Below are 20,703 nucleotides of genomic sequence, written 5' to 3' on the forward strand. Positions count from 1 at the left end.
GTTCAGTGAGATGTTTTCTTTCTCTACCTAGTCATCAAAAACACCATCAATCCCATTTCCAGTGAGGCAAGCTTCTGTGGAATGTGATGTTTGTTATTTCCCTTACCTGATAAGAGCTGTATACCTAGATTTGTACAGAATGTAACACATACTCTTTTTTTTTTACTTTTTTTTTTAATGCAGAAAGCTAAATTCACTCTTTCTGTTGTTTTCGAGCACCTTAATGCAGGGAAGGAAATAGGAATGAGTCTGTTGGAGTCATGAAATAGAGTAGAGTATATGGTTCAAAATAATTCAAAGGTAACCTCCTGCTAGTATTTCTGCATCTGTTGAAAAAAAAAAAAAAAGAACATTATTATGGCACACAACTCTCAGATGAAATTTCAGAATTTATATATTGTGCAAATGGAATATACTGTAAATATTATTATAATGCTACCAATTTATTGAATGTTTTTGGTGTGATTAACAATGTAAAATTAAAATCTATGTAGGCCATAAACATATTATTCAACCAGCTAACCTCCTGGATCTTCAGGCTTGACCTTCTTTTTTCTCTGTATGCATGGACTTTGTACAGGCATCAAGAATTTCATACTAATATATAGAACTGACAGTCAAACAAGATCCCGTGAACAGAGGTGATAAAACTTTTCCCCCCTCAGTATTCAAAAGTGTAATTGCATCGCAGATATATCATTGCATATTTGGATATAAAAAGAAGCTTTAAAATGTTATAGAACACAGAAACTAATGTGTCATTTTCATGTTAATTTACATGGCTTCGGTTTGTCCTGCAAAATAAAATGTTCTTATTCTTACAAATTTTTTTTCTTGCAGTTTTTATTAGCTTAAACGTTTAGGATGATCCACCAATTCAGTTTGAAGTACTAAAGGGGAGGTATTCGTTGCAAGTATTAGTTCTAGTGTATATGTCCTTCTGAACATCAAATTAATAGTTTGAGTCATGGAGGTTAAAAGGAATTTTAAGTGCTGCTTTAATGAGGACAGACACTAACATCTTTTGATACCTTGTATCGAATTTAAGTAGTATGCCTATCTGATATACTATTATAGTGGTGCCCGCTAGTGCTTTCATAATTATGGGCCTGTCAGCATTTCCATTACAAACCCCTATATTACAGCTGAAAATATCACTCCAGAATGAAGTTTTGTACAAAGGCTTTCAGCCTTGAACGAAGAAGCTTTCAAAATTAATTTTGCTGCTTCTCCAATTTAAAAAATGAAGTTTTGCTGTTGCTTACTCTACCCTGTATTAATGTCTTGTTTTCAGGAAAAAAACCCACAGGGTCAAAATACTGATGTTTGTTTCCTGTAGCATGAATATAACACATCCAAAAGATAAGAATTGAAAGCTGAATGCTTTCATTTAACCACAAAAAAAGAAAAAAGAAGAAAAAAAAAAGGGCAGCACAAGCAGGAAAAAGTACCTCTGCAAGCTGCCACTCCGAGTTCATACCCATTTCATTTGCAACCTCTCTACAAAGATTTCAGTAGCCTATATCCTTTTTCATAGATTCCAAAACAGCAATGAAATTATAATTTCATTTATTTATCAACATAGACTGGTTTAAAAAGCATTATTTAAGGGTTCAAGGACAAGCACTTAGAATTAGGAGATGCCAGAATTCACGTTGCCCGTACAGTTTTGGTTTGCCTGCTTTTTGAATGTTTTTTCTATAAAACTGGTTCTTGGAAAGGCTGGGTGGTGCTCAAGTGAACACCACTTTTTCATTATATAATTTTTTGTCTTTTTTTCCAGTAACTTATTACCCGTCTCTGAAGTTGGAACCACTGTCTATCATGGTGTTGAGTGATGCTTATCATTAAAGTGTCTGAATGTTTTACAAAACATTAAGCAATTTATTTTCATTACACTTTTGTAAAATGAACACATTTTCTAATTTTACAGATGACGAACATCTGTATTGAGACATGATAGTTGAAAATATTAACTTATTTTGAATATTTAACACTTGGAACCTGATTTTTCAGAGTGGAATTACATAGCCCATTTAAAACAGAGTTCTCATTGACTTTAGCTACTTTAGCTTTAGCTATCTGGTAAATATTTACTGTATTTTTGAATCAGATCTCTTATGTCAAGTGGGGTACCTAGATCATGAGGAACAAGGAGATAGCAATTGCTTGTGAAGAGCTTGGGTTTAAGCAATTTCCCTTGTGTTACCTAGATTTCTTAATTTCTGTAATTTCTCTTCCTTATGCATCACAACTGGGTACTGTTGTGCTGGTGATGCCCAGAGGATACGCGCTGATGTGGATTCTTCAATTCATATGCCCTTGAGCTGGCACAGTTTTCCTTTCCCAGTATGTTTTTCAGCTCTTCAGCAAATGGAGCAGAAGCCCTATGTAAAATCGTCTACAGTAGTATGTAACTACCTCGTAAAGGGAGAAAAAGCGGTACCTAATTATTTAACTGTGCCATAGTGTTTCTGCACACAAGTGCATTAATATCCAATAAGCCGTCCATCATTTTTCCCTAACTCTTGAGTGTTTAGCTTTACAAGCTTGACAAGATTTCCTTAAGCATAGCTTTTGTTTGTAATTATTTTGAGGGCTTTTACAACATTCTGAGGGAAAAAAAGCTTGACTATGTGGTATCGCGTGAGCCACTTCCTGTATTATCATCAGTGCTGGAACCTCGAGATGCACTGCGCAGACTTCTGCGCTTGAGATAATGGAGGGTAATGGATAAAATAATAATTTAAAATGTACATGATGACATATGATAGAAGAGAATAAGCAATAGAAAACAAGTGTGATAACATACAAGGAAAACATATATCCTATATATAGTAGGATCTGTGAGGGGCTTCAGAGTGTGCAGTAAGCACATAATATTTTGATAATTCATCTGGAAAGCTCTAAAAAGCTTCAGTTGAGAATATGGAACTGTATTTGCAAAGGCTTAAATTTTAAAGGTTTATATTTAGCCAGGGGGCTAAATATGAATAGATTGTCACGTGAACAGCATAAGATAGGTATTTATGCAAAGACTACATGTCTGTTGAATTTCAAGTCCCTTTTCTAGACCACTCTAGGCATTAGAGCCTTCTAAAGGAAAAAAATAACATTTATTTCTAATACAACGAATCTTTTCTATTTAATAATTACTGTTATTCTTACCAGCAACCAAAGCATTCCTGAGCCATTTTGATTGCAGCTTTCTGAGCCTAAAGTAGACACAGTAAAACATTCATGCAACTAAAATTTAGCAGAGTTGTTACCAACAAGAGAACAATCTCTTCTAATGGAAGTTGTCAGCAAGCTTAATGATAGGTAATCTGTTACTTTCTCTGCTTATACTTTAGATACGTATCTCTTCAATGTAAGTGGTTCATTTTCATATTACTCTTACTGATGGTGTAAATTTTAAATACAATTCTGTTAACAGAAGAATATTGCTACTTATTTACACAATATACTGCCTATGTCAATGTTAAAATAAATAGTTGGTGGTAATATAAACTTGTGTTTTACTTAACTGGCAATGACCTGCTACAGTATCAACATCGTTGCTAGTAATATAAACAGTCCAGCTAGTAAATACAGAACACATTCACTAAACTGGCTTCATTGTCAAAGCAATATTTTGTTAAGTGAAACTGCCAGCTGCTTATGATATTTTAGGCCGGATTCATCAAGGCAGTGGCTGTCTTCAAGTCAAATACAGATCAGTAGGAGCTGAGAAGGGTTATTTGGCTTCAGTTATAAGCTCCTTTATCTTTCATTCCAAAAAATAATAATAAAACAAAAGTCAAAGTTAGCGAAAGTTAGGAAGGAGCTAAGAGTATAGGCACACTTCTGAGTGCAATACTGCAGTCAGTTATCTACACCTGGATTATCTGTAAATGTTAGCCTGCGTGTTGGAAACAATCTAGCCATGGTAGCACAGCGCAATTCAGCCAAACAAATTAGTCCATGCTGAGCTTGTACTGCAGTAAATGTCTGTATTATTTTTTATTATTTTCATGTTGTTTCATAGATGAGTTATTTGCTAGCCCTTAAATCTCATCGTCTTTCAGCATCCTCTTCATATAACCTAAAAACACATCTAATCTTTCATTTAAAGAGAATTTAAGGTTGTTCCACTTCTTTGAGCTTCTTGCTTAATAGCTATTCATACAGATCTTTAAGCTGATGGTGTTCTCTGAGAGGCTAAGATTAATTTCTTCTATGTTTTAGTGTATTTCTGAAAGGATAAAATATAACATTTTTGTTCATGGTTTTGTGTTCTCGCAGGGGCAATTGCAATTTTGGGAATTTCCAAGAGGTTGTGACATCTAGAAAATTATTTTGAAGCCAATATCCAATGGTAACCTGAGAATTCATTTAATGGCACTTTTTCTTCCTGATGTCACTGGAAGGAGGAATGTCAGTCAGATGGCTTTAATGAAATATTTGATCTACGGATGACTGGAGAAGCAAGGATGTCTCTGCAAGTTTCCCTTTGGGATTGCTTGCATTTCTATGCTTGAGAAAGTGCATATTGTGCTCTGTTGTTGCCCTGAATGCATGTCTTCACAAAGATGAAATAGTAATGCAGCAGTGACATCTTCCAGTTAATCATGTGGCAAATGTGCTATAATGTGGAAAACTGTTTCACATCATACCGACTTCACAAATACCTCAGCTGCAACGATAAAAGCATCCATTTTGTAAAGGTTGATAGTTTTGTGATATAAATCTCACCAACAGATAGAAAGGGGAAGAAAATAATCTAAAAATGTAATGGCAAAGAATAGTATAGTATTTCAGCCCTGCATGATTACCTTTAATAGTAAGTGGAAAACCAATGCTAGTTTTATCTTCCTGATGTCATGAAATACTGAATTATACTTTCATTTCCATAGGTCAAAAAAAAAAATTAGGAAATGTGATCCTTCATAGGCATTTATTCATATGAATGAATCTTTAGTTGTTCTGGCTCTCTTCATGACAGGGAAGTAATTTGTCAAATAGTTGGGCTTGTCAGGGCTTTGTGGCAGAGTAGAGGACTAGAATAACAGTATAAATAGCAAGCCTCAAATTCAAACCTTCTGGCTACAGAAGAGTACGTTGTGTCTCTTTCTGTAGCATACATTATGGCTTATAGGAAAAACTAAGGTCTTTTTTAAGAAAACAGCCTTAGCAAATTAAGGTAGTGTACAGAAAGCTTGGCTCTCCGATTTGTGTGAGCTCTGGCACAGAAAATGAAGTGACCTTCAGAGAGCCAGCTGCAGTGAGTGGATTCTGAACCCAGTCCTGTGGTCAGTGCAGCTCAGGAAGTTTCCTAAATTTTGTTTAGGAAGCCACCAAGAGGCCATCAGATCTATAATGCTGTGTAGTCATCCTTTTCTCTCTACCATATTTTGTACATAAAGAAGTTGAGGAAGGTGGAAGACTGATAGGCGAGCTGGATCTGCTAGATTTGTACCAATGGGAGGGAACTATGTGACACACATTTGCTATATGTAGAATTCTCTGGTGTTCATTAAGGCAGTATAGCCAGGTGATAGAGGAAAAACTAGCAAAGACAAATCCAAGGATGAAACTCGTTACTTCATTGCATCTCTTCTGCAGATTATAATTCAGGTGCTATAATACAAATCTATTTGTTCTCAGTAACTCAGAAAGAACTAGGCCATGGGAGTCCTCTGCATTGTAAAAGAAGAGCTCTAACCCTACGCTAAATTAAATTGAATTAAACACACAGTTTACGCTTTTGGAAGGCTTATTTGGTTGTCAGATCTAAGCTTTTGTACTCTATTTTGATGGTCATTATGTGTTTGTGTGTTAGAAATTATTGAAAGAATAAGAAAATAAAGCAATAATCAGTCATGCTTCCCAGACTCTGTATTTTTAATATCACTAAGTGCCACGGGAAAATGACATGAAAACACTATATTGTCATCCAGCAGACTTGAATGCAGTCTTGCATCTTTCCTTTTCCTAAATTAACTTTGTTTTGCAACACTAAGGCCTCTTCTGTGTTCAGGCTTCACTTTAAATGTCTTAAATATTTTTAAATAGTATTTACTGATTTTGCAATTTAAATTTAAAGAAATAGGTTGCACTCAAAAATTTGGTTTGATTTTTAAAAATTTTTTTTTCCCCTTTTGGCCTTAAATATTACTTTCAAGACCACTGCACTATCTGTTCTATTTTATTGTAATAGCTGGGGTACTTTTTCTTTATTAAGTAACTTAATTTACCTATCTTAGCTGTTTATTTGTTGTGAGTTGTTTGGACATCTAGATTACATCAGGTAGCTATTGAGCTATCCAGAATCATGATAAGAGAATGGGCACATGACAGGTTTAGTGTAGTCAACTAGAGGATACTCTTTCAGTATATAAACCCATAACTGCTTGTATGCATGCATGCATCCCACTGGAAATGCCAGATTTCTTCCCACATATTGCCCTACTTGTCAGCATTTGTGCTTACAGCAAGACAACCATTTGGCTACAACAGAAGTAACTCTGCAGGCTTCCCACAGAGCCAAACTGATAGCTGGCTCTCAGTGACAGTTGTGACCAGTTAAGACAGCAAATTTCTCATTACCATCCTTTCAATCAGAGAGTAGAATTTTATGCATTAATTTATTTGTTTTTAACTAATTGTATGCAGCCTGGATAGAAGAAAAGATTCAAGAAGTACTGTTTAGCCTAATTGTCTGCAGTGGCAGGGACTGGCTTTGATAATCCAAGACTGGGAAGCAGGTATATCAAATCCCAATGATCAAGGAAGATGCAGCTGAAGAATATGCCTACTCTGCTGTGACACTGTGTAGCTTTAATTTGTCTGTCTGAGGTGCTGGATAGCAGTTCAGCCATGGCAGCGAGGAATTCAGAGTGCATTGCCTGCCCAGATGGTTATCTTCTTCTCAGGAGAATTGTGCAGTCCACACCGAGCACAAGGCAAAACAACAACAAAAAAAAGAGCAATAGAGAATTTAGGTTTCGAAGTTGGATAATTAACCATTAACATTCCTCAAATGTATTCATTCTATGCAGTGAATGTGAGTGAGGGAAGAATGGGATATTATAAAGATTAACGAGTGGCTGGGAAGTGACAGTGTGGATCCTGCAGTAACAGTTTGCCGTGAGCTCCCATTAAACCTATTCTCTCAACTACCTAGCTAAAATATTCCTAGACAAACTCCAGACCCCAGGCCCTGCTTAAAATACCACATTCCGGAGTTTTCCCTGTTTTGGGAACACCTAGTAGGTAGTGTGACATCCTTTGCCTCCCTTCCCACCCCAAAAGTTTTCAAACATGGAAGAGAGATTTACATTAAACAAATCTGAGCAGCAGCGCACTAGAGCACTTAAGTTTGTCAGGTAGGAAATTCTTCAGCATGCATTTGCCTAGCCTTTGAGCTGTAGAATAAAGTACTGAGTATTCACATTAAAGTTTTGCATTATCTGGTTAACAAAACTGATAGTTCATAAAGTTTTTAGACTAGAAAATTCTTTCATAAAAATGCTTCAGTCACATGCCTGTAGAAATAGTAGAAACCATCCAAAACAGTATAAAAGCAATGTTTGAACTTGAAAGTAATACTGTTATGTATTGTTACAAATGTTTGACTGAACCACATGCATTTAAAAGTATGTTAGACTAAAATTTGATTACTGACTGACCTGTGAGACCAGTTTGGGCATGGACATTTTTAGTGAGATTTATTAATGTTTTAATCTTTTCTTCCATCCTTTTCCTTAATTATATATTTTTGTGTTTCCTGAGGAATAATGTACAGCCACATAGCATATGTCAAAGTATTCTATAAACTTTTCCAGATTCTTTATTTTTATGAAAAGTAATAAGTTTATCAACTTGCAGATGACAAACTAGAGGAAGGTCAAGCTATGTCGGCATGCAACAAGTTTGTGTTCTTGCTGTCTGCTCTTTCTGCATGCTATAAAAAAAAAACCAAACATATTAGACAAAGAGCTTTCATTGGGTTGCCATTGCTACAGCAACCGCTTCCTCTCTGACTTTGAACCAATGACTTGTTGAGAGTTTGTTGTTTGGGTAGCAGAAGGCTGTGGGGTAGCAGGAAAGGAAGCAATGATATCTTTAACTGTATTTTTAGACTATGGTGAGGGTTTTTTTGTTTAGCTTTTGTGTGTGTGGTTTTGTTTGTTTTTTTCAGTTATTGAGGTCTACAGCAGAATGCTCCAGCTTAATTCTCTGACTTTTGTATGAAACCAGCTTTTTCTAATGTGTATACATTTAAAGTCTTTGAGCTATATGTTTTCCATTTTAAACATGTGTATTTGATAGTAGATTACAGCAGATTGCATAAGCTGTAATCGCATGACTATCGCCACACACTGTGCTGTGGTCTGAAGGACCAGAGGAAGAAAACCAGGTTCTCTATAAAGAGGTCTTATCTATTTATACATTTTGTTATTATGGTTTTCAGCTTTATTCCCTGGTGCTACCATACACCATGAACCCTATACTCAAAGGACACGTTCCAAATGACGCAGCTGGCTCTAACTAATGAGGAAGTGGTTAACTTTGGAGTAGAAAGTGCAGAAAAGCTGTTTGTTCACTTACGTACAAAGCTCTCTGGAGTCAACAGGAGAGTCTTTCCATTGAACTCAACAGGATCTGTTCCAGCTTAAGTGGTCTTTTGGAAACTTCTCTATAGCAGAGAGTTTGAACACCAAAGAAAATTCTTTGTGGTAGAAAGAAAGATATTCCCACTTACAAGTATTGAGAAATTGTCTTATCTGTTACTTGTGGTATACAAGCTACTTCAGAAGAGTGCACCGCCCAGCACAGAACCAGGAGCTACTCATTCTTCTGCTGTTGCTGGTGATCATTACTGCTACTGCTGGTATGCAGCAGAGGCATGGCAGGAATATCTGTCCTAGAAGAGTTTTTTAGTTCTCTGGTATATTGTCAAGGCTCCATTTGTAGCATTGGATTCCCTTACATGCTGCACATCTTCACTGATAAATTGCCAGCTATCACCTACAGCTCCTGTATAACAAGACTGTAGGTATCTCTGCAGAATATAGAGATATTTATTTGCTGTATAAGCTCAAGAAATTATATCCCATTTAACCCAAGCATTATCAGTTTAACTCTATTAGTAAGGGTAACTGCCTTAGAGAAGGGTAATTACCTTTCTGTGTGTATGCTTATAATGATGTATTTTGACCATGTGAAGTTTTAAGGGATTATGTTTGGACCCTTATAAATGTTTGAGTTTTTAATGAAATTGTTGTAAGTTGGTTTGCAGTCCTTCAATTTACTGGATTCATCAGGATAATTATGTTGTATTATTTATAATACATTATGGCAGACAGTATGCATTATTTTGATATCAGGTTTAAAATATTCACTGGTGTTTTGCAGATATGATAATTAAAAGTACACGTGAAAGAATATTGCATTTGAGATTTCAGTAGCAGGATTTTTAAAATTCATGCACTAGAAAAATACATCATGTTTTAAAAGGTTTTATTTCTCTAATCTTTGTAAGTAGGATGAACCTGTGTAATTCTTCTGTATTGGTTAAAATCTGCAGTTTTGTTGTAGTTTTCTGTACCTCCCTCTGTACTGTTTCCAAGTTCTGTTCCAGAGGAGATGCTGGTTGTGTTTGTAATGTTCTAGACTTTCCTTACAGGATTTGTTTGGGATCTGACACTGGTCATTAAAAACAGATAAGCACTAGTAGAATGCTTAATGGTGTGAGACCATCTTTTAAAAACATCTGGAGACCATATAGCTTCACATTTCTGGATTCTGATAAAATTGAATTAAGCCTATAGAGTCCCTTGGCAGTAATTCTTTGCCTTCATCCTCCCTTTGTTCTACATGTGGTATTGAAAGAATGTCTGATCTGGAAGCTTTGGAGTCTGTCAGTTAGTCAGGAATGTGGTCCTTCCTGGAAATTTAACTTATGCTTACGTAAGAGCTTCCGTTCTCTGTTGTGCTGGAAAGCAGCAATTCTACTCATCTGTATATTGTGAAAGTACTTGCACCTTCAAGGTGGAAAAGTTTTAAATGAAAGGTTCTGTACTCTGTAATTAATCTAGAGAAAGACATTAGATGGCAGGCACATATTGTCCCGAGCATCCTCACTTCTCCAGCATGTGCACTCCACAGATGTCACAGTTGCATTGCTTTCGGCAGCAAACTTCAGGTTTCTTGCCCAAGAGTTTACTTGGCTGCAGTTTTGATTTTCCATAAGTCAGTAGCAAGCAAACAGATTTCTCCCCTAAATGTGCTTACTGCATTCATTAGAGACTCCACACATGTAAAAAAGGCATCAGTGCAAAAATAGTAAGTTGCTACGGTAGTGACTTATTTCAACATGGGATTTGTTTTGTCACTTGCAGATTTATAGCGTAGGTACTTAGTTTGCAAATGTTTGTTCTAATTAACTAAAATGGAAAAATTGTATCTTCTTTTGGTATTAGTTTTGAGATTTCAGTGTGTCTTATAAGTCTGGGAATGAGGACGAAAGTATGTCTTCATTTCCATCTTATATAATTCAAGTCTTGCTCTTGCGTACTTCCTTTCATCAGATGACTTTAGATAACCTTAATATCATCATCACCCTAATCTCTAGGTTGGACACAGAGCTGCAGAAGTGACCTCAACTATTTGCAGACACAGAACTGTATCTATCATTATTTTTATCTTCAGAATGCAGGCATAAAATGAGTACATTTCAAAAATAAAATTGAAGTCAGTTTTATTTTAGAAGATCAGAAAGTAAGATGAAGTATTTGTGATAATCAAATTAAATATTCTGCACTGTGAATATATTTTTGTTTCACTGGAAGTAGCAAACAAGATTTCATTTTCTTCTGAATAAGATACCAGAAGGCAGGTTGAATGTCTTGTTCAGGTTGTAAATAGTAAGTACTAAATTCTGATGCTTGTTTTTTTTCATTTTATATTGTGTATCCTGAGAAAGTTCTGCTTTTTCACATTTATAAGCAGGATTCTATCGCCTAAAATGCATCATAAGGAACTTGCTTGCCAAAAAATGTAGTTGCAGAATTATTGCCCTTTATGATTCTGGCAAAGAGCATGGAATCCTTTGTAGTCTCTTTGGTGCTTCTAAACTCAAAGTTTACAGGCAAAATTTTTTTCTGAAAGCATCAAATTCTCTGTACTTGAAAGTTGATGGTTTTGGTATGAGACAGATTTTTATAAGTCACAAAAATGAGTAATTACTGAAGAAGAGTAATTAGAGAAAAGTAGCCTGAGGGGAAAGAAGTTCTACTTAAACATTAAGCAAATACCATTAGCCATGCAAAAAGAGAAAAATAATTTCTAAAAGTATGAATAGATGTACACATGTTTGGTCCATTTATAGTTAAACTTAACTCCCAAGTCCATTTCTGCACTCTATTGAATTTTGAAAGGGTCAAAGGAAGTATGCAGCTCTGAATACTCCCAGCTTAAACTGAGCTGAATTAAAAAAAAATATTTTTTTAAAGTCCTGCACATCAGAGAAGTTAATCTTTATGTTCAAACTCAGCTTTGTGGCTCAAGCCCTTTGACGCATCGCATTGTCTGGCTGTCCACAGCATTTCCTTTCTCTAGCCAACAAAAATGTGTTTAATATGCACGGCACACAAGTTTAGTTTCTTCTCTTTTTTTCCCCCCAATCTTGTTTATTTTAATGGAAGAACACGTAAGAGTTTTTGCTGTCCGGTTTAATAAAGCAAGCTTCTCGATCACCACGACTAATCCATGGAGAACGTTACCTTTCACTGCAAGCGAAATAGATTCATGTGTCACCCTGCATGTAGGGCTAGTGCACGCTGCTGAGAAGGGGTCAGTGACGGTGATTAAGAAGGAAGCCTATGCTTTTCCATTCTGACTTTTCTTAGAATATCTGAAATGGAAAGAGTATTTTCCTGGAATATCAGGAAAAGAGTTTGGGTTACTAAAAAAACTTCAGTAACCTCTACAAAAAATATGTTGAAGTTTTACTTCATTTTACTGCATTCTAAGTTAAAATTTTAAGAGATTTACTAAACAGCTCCTTGAGCTTCAGCCTTCAAAGTAACTACAATCTCATGAATGAGTTGTGGTTAACAAATAAAATATGCTTTTGTATTGACTTAGAAAAAACTTCGATAGTATTTGATAGTTATCAAACCAGTTTTGCACTGTAAGGCAAAGTGAATTGTGCCTGAAAAACAATAAGCTGCAATTAAGGCATGACATATTTGTGGCTTAATCAGAGGGAGGTATTAATAAAGAGAGAACAGTAGATGGGAAGAGTGTTTCAATATGTGTTACTGATAGCCTGGTTAGAAGTGGTTAAGCGACATAATAAGTCCCTTTTAGCTGTTTTTTCTGGTTTTGTGAACAGAAGACATTTTAGACAGCCTCCTGAAAATTTATATGCACCCTTTGTAGGAAATGTATGTATCTTCATAAATCTAAATAATAGAATATTATCGGTATTTGTGTAAAAAGCACATAGTGTAAACGGTTGAAAAATTTAACCAGATGACTCACTGTAAAATATTGTTAATAAAAACTGATTCTTAAAAATTGTATGAGCTTGTACACTCAGGATAAACAGCTGGCATTTTTCAATAGCACAGCTGGTGTAGAAACATAAAATTACTACCATTTGAACAGGACATGAGCTATATTTGGCCAAACACTTGCATGAAAGCTGGAAATTTGCAACTTAATTTTCATTTATTTTAATTTTCACTGTATACCTATTAACCACAGATCTGGACCTGCTCCTGTTGATTTCAGTATCGCTCATTTAGGTTGTAAGCCATTATGCGCCAGGACACTGCAAATTTGGAGTAGGCCACGTTTCTTTAGCTGAAAATACTAGAGGAGGATATTGTCTTTCTGAACATCCAATATGTTGTTGCTGAACTGTCATTCATAAGAATTTAAACAGATGAAGTATCTTAAGGATGTAATTTCTTCCTTGAAAAGGCAAAGCAAACTTGAAAGCAGTAAGAATTGCACTTCACAGCATGCAGAAGTCAACTGTTCCTGCTGCAACTTTTTGTTTGTGAGGCTACAAAAGCATGTTCCCATGAATTTGGGCAATACTAAAGAAGACTGCTGGTGCAAATCAGCCGATGTGTAGTGCATTGTGAATCACAGATGCATGCAGGAATTAACTGAAAGAAAAATTTCAAGTTCAACTCTAAACTTTAACTAGTGAGATTCTTTATGTATTACTAGGGTAAGTGACATTTATACCACTAAATGACTAGTATGGTTTTCTAGGGCCTCAAATCACAACAGTGCATCATATTTACATTCAAATTGTAGGACCTAGGTGTTTATAGTTGCTATTATAGCCTTCCTGCTAAGCTTTCTATAGACCTTCTCAATCTGGCTGGTTTTTTAAATGAAATTACTTTAAACCATTAATTGTATGCTCGATCAGAAAGCACTGTTGCCTTCCTGACAGCTCATTCTGTGTTTTCCTGTCGTAGCTTTAATTTAGTCTAAGGGCTACTAGACTGGCAAACTACTACACAGGCAAGGTCGGTTCCCTCATTTCTACTGTAATGAAGCAATGGACACCCTGTAATAGGGACAGCATTTTGCCAGGAATTTAATCTTTACTATTCCATTAGTGTGGGAAGTTTTACACAGATTACTGTCCTGAGTAGTAATAGCATTAATCACTTAAAATCATCTATAGACAAAATAACCCTTTGACATATTTAACATTAATTTTCTTGCATCTATTATTTCTCCCACTGGTTGTTAGTGAATACCGTCTTGATTTCTCATATGGCTTCTCTTTCTTCTGTGCACATTTTTCTCGTTGCTGGGTTTTCCTGTGTTGCCTTATTGTTCAATTCAGGTGCTTCCTACAACTGATTTTCAAGAAAAACTATACCTCTAATGTATTTCAACCCAAAGACAAATTGACACTTGGAAATATGGCACTCACTTAGCTGTGGCACCTCACTAATAATCTGTAATTAGACAAGGTCAGTCATGTAGATTTTTGGTGGTATTACCTCTTGTAACGAGTCAATCCTTCTGTTGTTTCAGAAGGTGGATTGATCTTTTGTATAGGTAAAAATAGGTTTGCTTTTGAAGACGGTAATTTAGAAAGCTGCCTTTGCTTCTTGAGCTACTTGCTCCTATTTGTGCCTCAGGGACAGCCATTTTAAAATAACAGTTCATAAAAACTTCTTTGCACTTAGGATATCTCTACATGGCAAAGAGAATGAAGTGCAAAGGTGCCCAGTTTGCTCTAAGCATCTTAGCTTAGAAACTAGAAGTCAAATAATGTATGAGTGTAGACTCCACACTGCTATTCAGCCAGGCTGAAGGAGATCTAATATTGATTCGGTGGTAGTCCGGGTATCTGCGAGGCACTACACTGGGCTGTAAGAACACACCCTTTCCACATTCTCTGTTTACCCTTCATGCTTTCCTTGCAGATTTTCCCAGCAGTCAAAGCCAGCAGTACTCTTTTCACATGACCCTAGCCCACAATGTAGTTATTTTACCAGGAAAATCACTATTTTAGAAATACAAACTGCTACCTTCACACTGCTAAGTTATGCTACGTAAGAGAGACTTCCAAGTTCAAATTTACAGTGAGTTTATTTTCTTCCTGCGCATGGCTATCTAGGCAAAGAGAATGATTATTTCGGTGGCAAAACGTTTTCTAACTCTGCAATGATTAGAAGTCTGACTGATTTCCCTCCATAGCAATGTCCCGCAGTAAAACCTTGAGGTGGTGGTTAATGTATACTACCAGGCAAGAGAGAGATTCACTTCTGAGAGCCAGAAGTCCAACTGAAACAAAAACAAAAACCTAATTCAAAAAGCAAGCGAAGGAGGAGCCAATGCGAACCCACCAGTACATGAAACATCAAATACCAGCACATTGTACATTCCTCTACGCTCGTTAAAACCAACCTAGGAATGTTAATAACAAGGAAAACAAATCACCTTGTCAGAACCTGGAGCTTGTGTCATGGAAAAGATTTTTCTTAAATTATTCTTAATAGCTATGAATCATCATCTACACAAGTATGGGGATCAGAAGGCACAGTCTTGGTGCTCTATCAGCCAGTGTTATAATTGCCCACATGTGAGGGCTCTGCTTCAACCTCCGGATGAGCATGAGGATGCATTAGGCTTTGCCCATTTCAGAAGGCAGACAGAATGATGTCTAATAACAACATGAAGGATTTATAGTCAGTGAGTGAGATAAGAGAAACCACTTCTGTTTAAGTAATTACTGTTTAGAATTTAAATAAAAAATTACAGGTGTCTTGTGGTAAAAGCACTGAGCTGGAAATCACTAGATTGAGGTTAAATTCCCTTTCTATCACAGATGTCTTTTTTAAGGTTGAGGTATTAATTTAATTTCTGTTTCAATTAATCAAATATAAAAGAAGGATAATACTTTCTTTGCCTGTCTTCAATATCTAACTGTAAACTTTTCATATTTATGGCAATGTGGGGCTTAGGTCTTGATCGAGACCTGAAAACAACGCTTTCTAACATCACGACAAAACACACAATAGGAAACTTCAGTGTGTCCTCCTAAACAAAGATAGTTACTCAAGCAAGTACATTTCCAAACAAGTTATTCCAGACATAAAATATCTGTAAAACTGCTGTTAAGAGATTGCTTGGAGTGACAGGCTATGCATGTTTGGACAAGTCACTTACCTGGGCATCACCATGCTTGTGTCATGGTGGTACTTTGAGGAATAATCAGAACTTGTTTTAAATAATTCTAAACATGGAAATCATTATACAAGTGCTGAATATTATTCCTATTAATACTTTTAGTAAAAAAAAAAAAGGCCTGAAATGAAGTCTTGGAACACATTCACCAAGGAGCACACAAAGAGTCTTCCACAGACTATGACTTGAAAATAAATCAGAAACATATCAGTCAGTTTTAAGATTGTTTTCTATTAATGAGATAGCATTCTATAAATCAGAATTCCTTAATCAAATTGCTACTGCTTTGCCATAATCCATGTCCTTGGATTCAGTGTAGCTAGACAGATACAACTGACGATGAAGTTGATTCATTATCTTTTCTTGCTAGAAGTAAATCTTTACTAAATTGAGGTCAATGGCAAAACACCTGTTGCCATCAATGGAGGCAGGATTGTGCCCTTTATAGCTGCCTCTGCAAAGGAGCACATTTGTGCACAAGTACAGAGCTGTTTCAGTTTAGTTGTTGCTGGGTTTCTTCTTTTTTTTCTGTTTTTACCTTAGCAATTTTCTGAGGGCAGGACTAGAAGCCACTGGCATGTTTTAGCATGAATCACTGCGTGAGAAACACTTTCCATTGTGAAAATGCAGTGTGCTGAACAACGATTACCTTTAATAGGTATGAAAGACATTCAGCATCTTCTGGACTCTAGCTTCTAACTGCAGGGAGGGATCTCACTACTGACTTAGAACAATAAATTGCATAAATCGAAATGGCAGCACCATCCCTGATGGTTTAGTCTAGTTATAGAAAAGTAAATATAGATGAAAGGGTTCAACAATTCTTTTGAATATGAGAATTGCCATATAAGATGAAGCCAATGATAAATCTTTTATATTTTCTGTGAGAATTCAGATAAGAACTTCAAGGAATGGTATAAAAATTTCAGATTATGGATAGCTTTGGCATAATTTCTCCTTTGAGAGAATGTTACTTCTTGCATTCCACATGAAGTTTGAAAGGTTGTACTCTAAGGCTCGTATTAGATCAAAAACTGAGCATAGTCGGTCAGGCTGAAAAAAATTCAGACATGTTTGTACAAGGATTTCTTGTACAGCTTCTGCTTAAGACAATGGGAGTTCTACAAATGAAAGATGTGTAGGGTGGACCCCCCTTTTTTTCTTTTCTTCCCCCCCCCGTCTCAAGAACACCAAAAAGGTGATTTTGGTCTCACATAATTTTAAACAAAATCAGATTGACCATCATTATGCTGTTGCTAATACAAACCTTGTTTCTTGTATGACTAAACTCCCAATAGGCAAACACCATCTGCCTGTTGAAGGAAAAGAGAAGTCACCACTGAGACAATGTCTAACTCATTAGGAGTTGAGAAACATCAAGTCTCCTACAAAAGCTACGTAGCAATATCCTTAGAAATCTCTAACTCCACATTCAGTGCATTTGTTTGTTGAAGTTCTGCCTTTGATGTTGAAGAAATTTTCCCCTATTAAACTGAAGAGTTTTCAAACAAAGAGCTTTTCTCCAGAACCAAGTTCAGATCAGGTAACATTGCGTGAAATTTTACTAACTTCCTTGAAACAGTATATGGTCTTGGAAAATTGTCTTACAGCTAAGAACACAAAAATTCAGATTGTGATAGAGCAACATAAAGAATAGTGGCACATCAGTTTACCCTTGCAGGAATAATGAGTATTATCTACTGCCGTAAAATGTTTCTTAAGTGATATTTCTCCACAATATTGATAGGAACTTAGAAAAAGCTGTGACTTTTTTTCAGGCATTTAAATTTCAGCAAGTTCTGAAAGACACATCTTTGCTTTGGACTTTATTCATGTAAATATAAACATACACTTTTAAAACAGTTATTTTATCTGAAATAATAGTTGTGTACTCTCCAGTTTAGTAAAGTACTGTAATTTTGGAAGTTAACTCTTTTTTTCATCCCGCTTTGGAATGATATTAAAATTTTATAAACCAGATAAAAACAAATGAGTAGCACACAAAGGAGCTAAGTTAGCTACTTTGAAGTACGTGTAAAAGTATGTTTCTTTTGCAGAATACAGCTGCTTTCTAGCAGGACTGCACAGTCATTTCAGTAGTTGTGAAAGGTGGATATTTCCACTTGACTGGTGTCAGATCCATAGGTATGGAAAGTCATCGCCTGGGGAGAGGCGAATAGCGATAAGATTCCTGCAGAATTGCTGTCCAGGATTCCTGCAGAATTGCTGTCCAGCACCAGTTGTGGTGCCTTCTGTTTTCTTCAGCATCTCCCAGGTGAGAAGCGCCATGCTGATCTGCCTTGGATACCTTCTGTGAGATGTTGGTATAACTGGACTGTGTGTGATTTTGAGTCTCATCAGAGAAGTAGAACCTTTCTGTAAAGTAATTTCTACTTGACAACACTGATAATCATCTGAAGAGTACAGCAGGTACGCAGCTTAACCACTCTTAACCATGTACTCAGATTGATTTACAGTCTTTGTGATTCGATATTTTGCTAGCATTTTATGGTAGTATGGGTCCATGGAAGAACAACAATCTCCATTAGCAAAACGTGGTGGTCTTATAGGTGGATATCTCTGATTCGTGATGCTGGAGCAAATGAATGCTTTAGGACAACCCCATTGTTAGTTGTCACTGTGAACGTACATTCGTCTTGATGTTTCTGAGCCAATATTTCCAGCAGAAACTGAGAGGTCTTCATTTGACCATTGAATCTGAGAGCAAAATTGCAAAGGACTAATGGAAGTAGGAAATCAAAGCATGCAGTGATATGTGCAAGCACGAAACACTTTCCAGAGATGTCCATGGCAACTAACAGTCATAACTTTATGGGATAACAAAAATCTCAATAGAGATCTCAATAGAAATATTGGCTTTATGGCAAATTGTAATTCCTCTCCCCTCTCCTCACCTAACCTTTTCATGTTCCACAGGCTATAAATTACTGGTCTCTTTCTTTCCATTAGAAGATAAGCACCTTATCACCTCTCCTCTTTTCTAACATCCTTATCACTCCACAGGCAGTAAGCATCTTTACTCTCAGGTGGTCTAATTGATACATATCTAATTAAAGGCAAAGCATTTTTTCTCAACTTGCATTCAGCTTTGAAGTATGTTGCTTTGATATCAGACCTACAGAACAGCTTCATGTGCCTGAAAGTTCTCCTTTTTCCAACGGTACTAGTTGATCAAATAAAATATACTGCTTCTGTCCATAAACTTTGCCTTGCCTGTGTACCAGTGTATTCATTTATTCTTAGTGAAAAAGAGAAGACAATTTTTCATGGAATTAGTTAAAAGGTGTGTGTGAGGACAGCAGCTCTTCAGAGCCTTGAAGATTAGGACGAAATGTTTAAATATGATGAGACAGAGAAGAAAAGGATCCAGTAGAGACTAAGGTAGTTAACTGGATTAGCAAGAAAAATAATTTTAGGGCTTATCTCTTAAATGGGGACATTTTGTGTGAAAGAGGTACCATAGATGAGAAAGCTGGATATATCGGCAGGAGATAGTGCCAGCATCAAATTGTTTAAAGAGCATTATTCTGCTTATCATTTTAGTGAATCTTAGGAACATTTCTATGTAGTGAGAGAGTAGATTCTCCAAAGTTATATAGGATATAAAGAGAAAGAATGATCATTCTAATTTAAAAAAAAAAAAAAGGCCATAAATTCTCACCAATTAAGAGAAGAAAGGAGAGGAAGAAGCATTATGTGCGTAACACTGAAATTTCCAGGCACCTCTGAGTTGCATAGCCAGCACTTATGCAGAGATTTACTGATTTTTTTTCAAATGTTGCAAGGATCACATTTGCACAATTAATTGACCTGACCCGTATGACACTTGCTAGTTTTGTGACAATTGTATCTTCTTTTGTTCCTGCTCCTCTTTTTTACTATTTCCAACAAGTTTTAAGAGTGGGTTATGTTCTTCACTGTGAGGAGACGTTTGAAGAAAGGTAATGGGAAAGGAGTCCACTGAAATTACCTAATTAGATTAGAGGAAAAGAGACTAGATCCAAGGTACCTCATCCCCCCCTCAGAGGACCCTTTTGCCCTTCAAGAACCTTTTTATAAACTTGAGGCATTTTTTGTACTTTGGAATTATCAGCTGAAAGGCACTTTTTTGATGCAAGTAATTTGCTTCACTGTTGTAGTGTGTGGCTGGCAAGGAAGTAGATCTCCATTCAGCGCTAGGAGAAGGGAAATCCCTGTCCCTGAAGCAAATGATCCTGCAAGATGCAAGTTCTAAATTTCTTACCTTCTTGTGGCCTGCCTGCTGCAGGGGAATGAAATGGGGTTATGTGGAATTTAAAGAACTTCGGTAGGGAGCCCTCCATCATCCTATTCCTTATCGTTCTGTTTAGTAAGACTGTCTTGTTGGCAGTTGTTAACAAGGTCTGTGATGGTTTGGGGTTTTTTTCCCAGCTAATTGCTCTTTTGATTTGGGCTTTTTGGGCTTTTTAAAGTCTGCGATAGGATTGCTGTTTATAATATATAATAACCACAAGAATCTCGTAGTTTTCTGAGGTCAGACTGTCACTACGCTTTTGTTTGCTTATGCTGAGTGAGTACTTGGCAGCTTGTGTGCTCAGCTATTCTCTAAATTAACAGGTTGTTCTTTGTATTTGAAGTGATTGATGTGATTGAAGTGATTAGCATGTATATGCCTAAATAAATTACTTTGGGAGAGAGAGGGATCCAAATGGAGAAAACTGGATAGGTCCAAAGACAATTTCTTGTAAGAACCATGGTATGTTGAAGAATGTGGAAAAGACTTAAGTGAGAATAAAATCTCAGACCAGAAAAATGTATGGGAAAGTACAATTTTACTCTAAAATCTTTGCTAATGAAGGTTCAAGGATGTACTTTTTGTTATATTTCTCTGGCGGGAAAAGCCCTGGTGCAGATGCAGACATACTGAGAAAAAAAATCAATTGCCGGTACAACAATTTATTTTTCTGTGATAGCAACGTTGGGTCA

At 36.3% G+C, this 20,703-nt stretch overlaps 1 protein-coding gene across 1 annotated transcript in view; it reads left to right on the forward strand.

Moving 5' to 3' along the window:
* Positions 1–20,703, forward strand: part of PITPNC1 (phosphatidylinositol transfer protein cytoplasmic 1) — an 84,195-nt gene that overhangs the window by 18,628 nt on the left and 44,864 nt on the right. The window lies entirely within an intron of this gene.

This window comes from Ciconia boyciana, chromosome 16 (genome assembly GCF_034638445.1).
Source record: "Ciconia boyciana chromosome 16, ASM3463844v1, whole genome shotgun sequence".
Taxonomy (NCBI): domain Eukaryota; kingdom Metazoa; phylum Chordata; class Aves; order Ciconiiformes; family Ciconiidae; genus Ciconia; species Ciconia boyciana.